Raw genomic sequence first — 8,121 nt, 5'->3', positions numbered from 1 at the left:
CTTTGCAGTTTTTTCGTTATGAAACGTCACAGTTGAAAGGGTACATGATTGTATTTCATTGATTACAAACCTGAGTCAAATTTACAAAGAACTGGGAAGTGTGAACTGATTTATGAATATGACGTTGCACCCTTCCCGACCCCGCGACCCAGTCTGGTTGTAACTGGTGATATAAATCCGTTGAATCCTCTTCAGAGGCCAGCTGGCTTATAGGAGTAACCCAACATCATGCGGGCAGATCATAGAGACATGTAGCATGTGTGAATCGGCATGGTCCTATTGAAAAATGACACCTTGACACTATCACACGAGAAATGGGAGATGAGGACGCAGTATGCCTGTGAAGTAGAGTAGAGCCATCACTGTTCCCTGAATCAGTACCAGCCATGACGTCATAATAGGCTGACTGAAGACTCCCTGCACCATGTCACCAGGAGTAGCCGGCCGCAGTGGCCGAGCGGCTGTAGGCGCTACAGTCTGGAACCGCGCGACCGCTACTGTGGCTGGCTCGAATCCTGCCTCGGGCATGGATGTGTGTGGTGTCCTTAGGTCAGTTAGGTGTAAATAGTTCTAAGTTCTAGGGCACTGATGACCTCAGAAGTTAAGTCCCATAGTGCTCAGTCATTTGAACCATTTTGAACACCAGGAGTAAGATCACTTGCGACTTTTGAAAAATTTGGAGATTGGTATCTCGCCCAAATTGGCACCATACTAGGAGACGATAGTCATCCAGAAGCTGAAGCACAATTAACTGTTGACACTATTCATCAGCAGTCCACAATTCCCGGCCACAGCATCACTTTTTGTTATAGTGTTATGGTGTTAATGGCAGCCTATGCATGGGTAAGTAATCCCTCAGCCCAGGTGCTGCTAATCTTGGTACAGGCTACCAGAATATTGCATGGGGTCCATTACTTGCTTTTGGACAGCAGGTACCTGTGTGAAGACATTCGATGTGCTTGGTGCACAATATGGGGATTATTCCTTTTGTGGCCTGACGTGGTCGACAAGAAGCTTGATGATGAGTACCCATGCCCTCACATTGACATGGAGTCCAACGTCAGGTCAGTGTCACGTCAGAATTCCCCACAAATCTGGATGTTGCGCAGTTCGACCAGGTGCCCAAATGGAGACCTACAATGAGGTCCCTTTCAGACTCTGTCAACCGCTGATAACCCTGTCTTACGTGAGTACAGGCCTATCTGTGTCCTTCGCAGTGGTCACTTGACATCTGGCACTGTTCAAGCCTCCTTTTATACTCTATCAGGCATGGTTACAACACTAAAAAATAATACGAAGTGTGTGAAAAAAGTAGTGGGACTGATTTGTTTATCTACCAAACTTTTTACTCTTTCTAACAACAGTATTGTACCCTTCAAAGTACTTTCCATCGGCAGCTATACACCGGTGGAGTCGCTGGTCTCAGTGTTGACAAATGGTTTAAATGGCTCTGAGCACTATGGGACTTAACATCTGTGGTCATCAGTCCCCTAGAACTTAGAACTACTTAAACCTAACTAACCTAAGGACATCACACACATCCATGCCCGAGGCGGGATTCGAACCTGCGACCGTAGCAGTCGCGCGGTTCCGGACTGCTCTGTGTTGACAGCAGTACTGAAAAGCGTCTGGTACGCTCTTTAATATGTCTGTCACATTCTTCTGAATATTCTCCCAAAATGACGTCCTTTTCAGACATTTTTCAGTTTCGGAGAAATAAAAAAAGTCACAAGGACTCAGATCAGGTGAGTAGGCTGTGGAATCACAGGAGTGCCATTTGAGGTAAAACATTCCGTGATGGAAGTGGCTGTGTGACATGGCATGTTGTCATGGTGTGACATCCTCTTATCTACAATGTCCGGTGCAGTCGGTTCACTGTTCTCCTGAGCCATTCACGGAAGTCATAGGTAACAGGTCACCCATCATCTTATTGTTAAACGTCGATCTAATTTCACAAGATCACGCATATGTTCGACGTTTCCATCGGTTTTTGAAGTTTAAGATCTCCCTGAGGAGGTTCATATTCATAGTGTTCTAGGCCTTCCAAAACTAATTTGTGCCAGCCAAAAACTTGTGCTCTTTAGAAGGAATATTACCCATAGGCCTGCAGCAACTTTTCAAAGGTCACATTCACAGATCCTCTAAGCTAAACACAAAACTTGATCACACAACGTGGCTAGAAATTCCGCTGTTCCGTTTTTGTAACACACAACAAAGACATGCCTTTACTGACAGCGCTCCCAAAATTCTCGTGATGGCTGTACGGAGTTGAAACTCAGACTGAGCATGTAGGAAGGGATGAACACACTGGTCTACACAAGCAGAACAACACAGCGTTCCCAGGTTGCTCGCAGCATTGTGAATCTTACTACTTTTCTTGCGCACCTCATAACTCTACTGCAGTCTTCAAGTGGCCGTCCTACATGTAGCTGGGAACTGTAGCTCTAATCATAATATACCTACCGATAGCGTGTACGTGCCTTAAAAATAAAGTCACACTGTCATCCAACAACATCTTTTACACTACTGGCCATTAAAATTGCTACACCAAGAAGAAATGCAGATGATAAACGGGTATTCATTGGACAAATATATTATACTAGAACTAACATGTGATTACATTTTCACGCAATTAGGGTGTAAAGATCCTGAGAAATCAGTACCCGGAACAACCACCTCTGGCTGTAATAACGGCCTTGATACGCCTGGGCATTGAGTCAAACAGAGCTTGGATGGCGTGAACAGGTACAGCTGCCCATGCAACTTCAACACGATACCACAGTACATCAAGAGTAGTGACTGGCGTATTGTGACGAGCCAGTTGCTCGCCCACCATTGACCAGACGTTTTCAGTTGGTGAGAGAACTGGAGAATGTGATGGCCAGGGCAGCAGAAGAACATTTTCTGATCCAGAAAGACCCGTGCAGGACCTGCAATATGCGGTCGTGCATTATCCTGCTGAAATGTAGGGTTTCGCACGGATAGAATGAAGAGTAGAGCCACGGGTCGTAACACATCTGAAGTGTAACGTCCACTGTTCAAAGTGCCGTCAATGCGAACAAGAGGTGACCGAGACGTGTAACCAATGGCACACCATACCATCACGCCGGGTGATACGCCACTATGGCGATGACGAATACACGCTTCCAATGTGCGTTCACCGCGATGTCGACAAACACGGATGCGACCATCATGATGCTGTAAACAGAACCTGGATTTATCCGAAAAAATGACGTTTTGTCATTCGTGCACCTAGGTTCGTCGAGTACACCATCGCAGGCCCTCCTGTCTGTGATGCAGAGTCAAGGGTAACCGCAGCCTCGGTCTCCGAGTTGATAGTCCATGCTGCTGCAAACGTCGTCGAACTGTTCGTGCAGATGGTTGTTGTCTTGCAAACGTCCCCATCTGTTGACTCAAGGATCGAGACGTGGGTGCACGAACCGTTACAGCCATGATGGTAAGATGCCTGTCATCTCGACTGCTAGTGATACGAGGCCGTTGGGATCCAGCACGGCGTATCGTATTACCCTCCTGAAACCACCGATTCCATATTCTGCTAACAGTCATTGGATCTCGACCAACGCGAGCAGCAATGTCGCGATACGATAAACCGCAATCGAGGCAGCTTCAATCCGACCTTTATCAAAGTCGGAAACGTGATGGTACGCATTTCTCCTCCTTACACGTGGCATCACAACAACGTTTCACCAGGCAACGCCGGTCAACAGCCGTTTGTGTATGAGAAATCGCTTGGAAACTTTCCTCATGTCAGCACGTTGTAGGTGTCGCCACCGGCGCCAACCTTGTGTGAATGCTCTGAAAAGCTAATCATTTGCATATCACAGCTTCTTCTTCCTGACGGTTAAATTTCGCTTCTGTAGCACGTCATCTTCGCGGTGTAGCAATTTTAATGACCAGTAGTGTATTAATAGTTAGCTTATAATCAGTGTGAACAACTTCATCATCTGGTGTTTCTTAACTAAACGCACCATAATGGCATCCCGTGTAAAAGTTATTTGCATAAAAAGCTTCCTCCCACTTCACTACGTAAGACATAGACACCTACGTTAACCTAACTTAATTACTACTGCGCTTTCAGAATCCGACGGCGCTGCTTCTGCTCTGTCACGGGTCGTAACACTGCGAGAGCATCTCCACTTGACGGGTAGGAAGAAATGAAATGATCATGTGGCATTGTTGGCGGGGAGGCCCTGCCCAGTGAAGTTCGGCCGCCAGGTTCCAAGTCTTATTTCAGGCAACGCCGCACTGCGTGACTTGCTCGTCGGTGATGACGATGAGGCAAACACAGCAGCCAGTACACCGGCAGAGCAAATTTCCCACACGGTCGGAAATCGAATCCGGGCCCGGTGCATGGTAGACGAGTACATTACCACTCAGCTGAGCAGGCGGAAGAATTCCTACGTGGCGGCTCACGTAGTCAGTTCGAAGATGGATCGGCTTAATTAATGCAAATATTGGTTGGGAAAGCGTGGCCAGTTATAATATACGCCCCTTATATCACCATCTTCGGGCTCGCCGTATAAATTGAGACTTTCCTGAAGGTTTAGTTCGAATGGGCGGTTCTTGTTGGATGTAATAGTGTTTAGTTCCTATCGGGATGCTTGATATCGGTGATTGACCTCGTCTCTCACCGTTGGGGTGCTGGACTGCAGTGAGTATCTGCGGCAAAGATACGCCTGTCACTGTTTTGCCGCAGTACAGTGGATGTGGCGGCGGTTGTGTGGAAATACTCATCGAAGTCAGTCACCTTGATGGCAGGGTCCGAAGGCGGAGACCGAAATCAAGCAATGCAGAGGGTAGGGGACTCACCAAAATCAACCTCGCAGGGAACAGGAAACTACATTACCGTACAAATAGCTTATCTGTCAGAAACATCAGTGTCTGTCATTATTTGTATTATACAATCACACTGGCGACACTCGAGTAATATGTGAACATCAATATCAACCATCTTAAAATCAAATGCGTCGGTTCTTAATTGCAAAAACAGACATACTACAGTGGCCGAGCCGGCCGAAGTGGCCGTGCGGTTAAAGGCGCTGCAGTCTGGAACCGCAAGACCGCTACGGTCGCAGGTTCGAATCCTGCCTCGGGCATGGATGTTTGTGATGTCCTTAGGTTAGTTAGGTTTAACTAGTTCTAAGTTCTAGGGGACTAATGACCTCAGCAGTTGAGTCCCATAGTGCTCAGAGCCATTTGAACAGTGGCCGACTACAGAGGTGTGTACCAAGAATATGAAACAATGGTTTGAGTAAACCGTACGTATTTTTTTCTCTTAGAATCCGAATTATAAAGTACTAATGATTCCCCACTTGAAAATATGAAATTGACTCCGACCAAGCAGGATAGATGGTTAGGAGGTGGCCATTTCTAGCCCGGACATATGTCCGTTTCACTAATATTAACTTTTCACCTAGAACATTATTTTTGTAAGATGCGTCGTTTTCGAGGTGTCTGGTTGTGTCGCTTACCTAGACCACATTAACTAATGTTATATCTCAAGAAGCAACATGTGAAACGCATCGAGCAAATGTTGTTTAGCTACCAGCAGGCATTCACCAGCGTAACTGCCATTCTTGTAACTGCTTGGCCGCGCGGGATTAGCCGAGCGGTCTGAGGCGCTGTGCGGCTGGTCCCGGCGGAGGTTCGAGTCCTCCCTCGGGCATGGGTGTACGTGTTTGTCCTTAGAATAATTTAGGTTAAGTAGTGTGTAAGCTTAGCAGTTAAGTCCCATAAGATTTCACACACATTTGAACATTTTTTTAACTTTGCTTGGAACAGAGTTACGAAGACAAGTACGTGTTTTTTTTAAATAGCACAACAAATATTGGTAATCCACTTCCCGTCCTCAAGACTTGTTCGAGAACGTGACACAGTGTACAATTCGCGTAAACATGATGTTATTAAAAACGCAACACAAAACTGCTGTAGGTAATTTCATGGGCATTTCTCTAGTATCTGGATGTCATGAACGCGTAAGCGGTTTTGTAATGTTGGAAATTATACTGAAGAGACAGAGAAACTGGTACATCTGCGTATTATCGTGTAGGGCCCCGTCGAGCACGAGGAAGTGCACTTGGCAAGACAGCCAAGCCACTAGGAGAGGAAGCCGAATGGCACGCGTTTAAGCTCACGCAGGCTGGCGTGAGGTCTGGAACAGGTAAAGTAATTATACTAGCAAAAGAAGGTACGTAGCTTCTGAAATACTTAACTTTAATCCATAATTGGTGAACATCGGTCTGACGGTACATGCATCACAAGATAAATAGCAAATGATAATGGCGCCTTGCTAGGTCGTAGCAAATGACGTAGCTGAAGGCTATGCTAACTATCGTCTCGGCAAATGAGAGCGTAATTTGTCAGTGAACCATCGCTAGCAAAGTCGGCTGTACAACTGGGGCGAGTGCTAGGAAGTCTCTCTAGACCTGCCGTGTGGCGGCGCTCGGTCTGCAATCACTGACAGTGGCGACACGCGGGTCCGACGTATACTACCGGACCGCGGCCGATTTAAAGGCTACCACCTAGCAAGTGTGGTGTCTGGCGGTGACACCACAGAATTTCTATGGATGACAAAGCGCCCTGTCACCGGACCACAATTGTTCACGATTACTTAGAAGAACGTTCTGGAGAACTGGAGCGAATGACTTGGCCACCCAGGACGCCAGACATGAATCCCATCGAGAGGTCAGTTCGTGCCTAAAATCCTGCACCGGCAACACTTCCGCAATTATGGACGGCTATAATGGCAGCACGGCTCGGTATTTCTGCACGGGACCTCCAAAGACTGAGGTCGCTGATGTTCCACTTGTCGCAGCCATCGTGGATTTCCCGTTGCCCAATAGTGCGTATTATGCCGGTTTACGTTACCGCTGTTGGTGAATGACGCTCCGTCGCTAAATAGAACGCATGCAAAAAATCTGTCATCGTCCCGTAATTTCTCTTGTGGCCAGTGGCAGAACTGTACACAACGTTCAAAGTCGTCGCCATGCAATTCCTGGTGCATAGAAGTATGGTACGGGTGCAATCGATGTTGATGTACCATTCTCAACACCTACGTTTTTGAGATTCCCGATTATCGCAGAATTTTTCTGCTACTGATGTGCAGCTAAAACACCTACTTGGGCATCATCATTTGTTGCAGGTCGTGGCTGACGTTCCATATGTGGCTGAGCACTTCCTGTTTCCTTAAATGACGTAACTATCCGGCGAATGGTCCGGACCCTTGGATGATGTCGTCCAGGATACCGAGCAGCATACATAGCACACGCCCATTGGGCATTTTGATCACAGTAGCCATATATCAGCACGATATCGACCTTTTCCGCAATTGATAAACGGTCCATTTTAACACGGGTAATGTATCACGAAGCAAATACCGTCCGCACTGGCGGAATGTTACGTGATACCACGTACTTATACGTTTATGGCTATTATTGCGCCATCTATCACAAAGCGAAAAAAAGTGGTCCAACTAAAACATTCATATTTCTTTACGCACTACACGTATATGCAATAAAAATGAGGGTTCCTATTAAAAAAACAAAAAAAACACAGTTGATATCCGTTTGATCTATGGCAGCGCCATCTAGCGGGCCAATAATAGCGCCATCTGGTTTCCCTCTTCAAGCCAGACGAGTTTCGTTCTTTGTAGTTTTTTTGTTTGATGCTTATTTTGTTGATATTTCGCCCGGTCACTATCAATGGACCACCCTGTATAATAAATAAAATCCCAAGACTCGTATAATATATTCCTCTATTCCTCAATCTTTACAGCTGATAACACAGGACCGAGCGAGGTGGTGCAGTGGTTAGCACACTGGACTCGCATTCGGGAGGACGACGGTTCAATCCCGTCTCCAGCCATCCTGATTTAGGTTTTCCGTGATTTCCCTAAATTGTTTCAGGCAAAAGCCGGGATGGTTCCTTTGAAAGGGCACGGCCGATTTCCTTCCCAATCCTTCCCTAACCCGAGCTTGCGCTCCGTCTCTAATGACCTCGTTGTCGACGGGACGTTAAACACTAACCACCACCACCACCACCACCACCATAACACAGGAGGCTGTCTGACGAGTGTAGCTGGCTGGAGCCGCCCTGCTGGAG

General features: G+C 46.8%; 1 non-coding gene across 1 annotated transcript; it reads left to right on the top strand.

The window, feature by feature from the left end:
• Positions 1 to 7,811: 7,811 nt before the first annotated feature.
• On the top strand, positions 7,812 to 7,884 carry Trnaa-cgc. The gene has a single exon. It is a non-coding gene; the product is annotated as a tRNA-Ala (tRNA).
• The last annotated feature ends 237 nt before the right edge of the window (positions 7,885 to 8,121 follow it).

The sequence above is a fragment of the Schistocerca americana genome, chromosome 10 (genome assembly GCF_021461395.2).
Source record: "Schistocerca americana isolate TAMUIC-IGC-003095 chromosome 10, iqSchAmer2.1, whole genome shotgun sequence".
NCBI lineage: Eukaryota > Metazoa > Arthropoda > Insecta > Orthoptera > Acrididae > Schistocerca > Schistocerca americana.
The sequence above is the reverse complement of the archived record's forward strand: the minus strand, read 5'-3'. Positions and strand labels throughout refer to the sequence as shown.